Source organism: Asparagus officinalis, chromosome 7, assembly GCF_001876935.1.
Source record: "Asparagus officinalis chromosome 7, Aspof.V1, whole genome shotgun sequence".
NCBI classification, from domain to species: domain Eukaryota; kingdom Viridiplantae; phylum Streptophyta; class Magnoliopsida; order Asparagales; family Asparagaceae; genus Asparagus; species Asparagus officinalis.
The window spans coordinates 67,932,868-67,934,153 of record NC_033800.1 but is presented as its reverse complement, the minus strand read 5'-3'; the positions used below and the strand labels follow the sequence as shown (position 1 = coordinate 67,934,153).

The following is a 1,286-nucleotide window of genomic DNA, read 5'->3' as shown; positions in this document are numbered from 1 at the left end:
TACGTGAAAGTCTTCAAATTGTAGCCTTCTGGAAGTCGTCAGATTGTAACTTCCATCATCGGTGTTTGATGGGGATCAGCTATCTATTATGATTTTTAGACAGCCTACAATATATATATATGTTAACTTTTATAATAATATGTTAACTTTTATAATAATATGTTAACTTTTTTCATAACATGTTAACTGTCAGCTAAACATGTTAACTTTCATCATAATATGTTAACCTTCACTATTACATATTCACTTTCACCATAATATGTTAACTTTCTTCATAACATGATAATGTTCAGGTTTACATGCTAACATTCACGTGAACATGTTAACTATCAGCTGTATATGTTAACTTTCATCTGCATATGTTAACTTTCTTATGAACATGTTAACTTTCAGCGTAATATATTAACATTTACTATTACATGCCAACCTTCTTTATAACATGATAACATGCAACTGAATATGTTAAGGGTTAAAGAATATGTTAACTTTCTTCGTAATATGTTAACTTTTTTCGTAATATGTTATTTATTCTTCGTAACATGTTAACTTTCAGCTGAACATGTTAACTTTCAGCTGAATATGTTAACTTTTAGCTGCAAGATTGTTTGAATGATATTGCTTAAATACATGATCTTACAGCTGTATGTTAACATATTCAACTGAAAGTTAACATGTTCAGCTGAAAGTTAATATGTTACGAAGAAAGTTAACATATTAAGATGAAAGTTAACATATTATGATGAAAGTTAACATATAATAATAAAAGTTAACATAATTTATGAAGAAAGTTAACATATTATTATGAAAGTTAACATGTAATAGTGAAAGTTGACATATTATGAGATTTAATAGTGTCCACCCCTACAAGAAACATACCATCCAATCATCTCTTTCGAATTTTGCATCAAGCCATGTATTTTGAGACTACAGCGAGCTGAGCCTCGGAGAATTTTGTCAATATCCTTGGTAAGATTAAACAACAGTTACAACTAATTTATAAGATATTAAGACAAACAAATGAAAAGCTATTATATTCATCATAGTTTCACACAACCAAAATATTTACATTCCAACCACCAGCTCAACACTCATCACCATCACCACTGAACAAATCTACGAAAAGCGCTGGAAAAGAACTTTCAAAAACTTGAAAAAAAAAAAACAACCACAACAAAAACAAAACCACATAACCTAGAAAAGTCTAAAAAAGACGCAGAAAGAGCAAATTTCCTTTATTTATATCATCAGAAATCAAGAAACCTGGGAGGGCTTCATGACCTTGGATT

General features: G+C 29.3%; 1 long non-coding RNA gene across 1 annotated transcript in view; it reads right to left on the bottom strand.

The window, feature by feature from the left end:
• Positions 1,005–1,286, bottom strand: part of LOC109849162 — an 11,845-nt gene continuing 11,563 nt past the window's right edge. The window contains exon 2 of the long non-coding RNA XR_002249012.1: positions 1,005–1,278. This is a non-coding gene — a long non-coding RNA (uncharacterized LOC109849162). The remainder of the gene's footprint in view (positions 1,279–1,286) is intronic.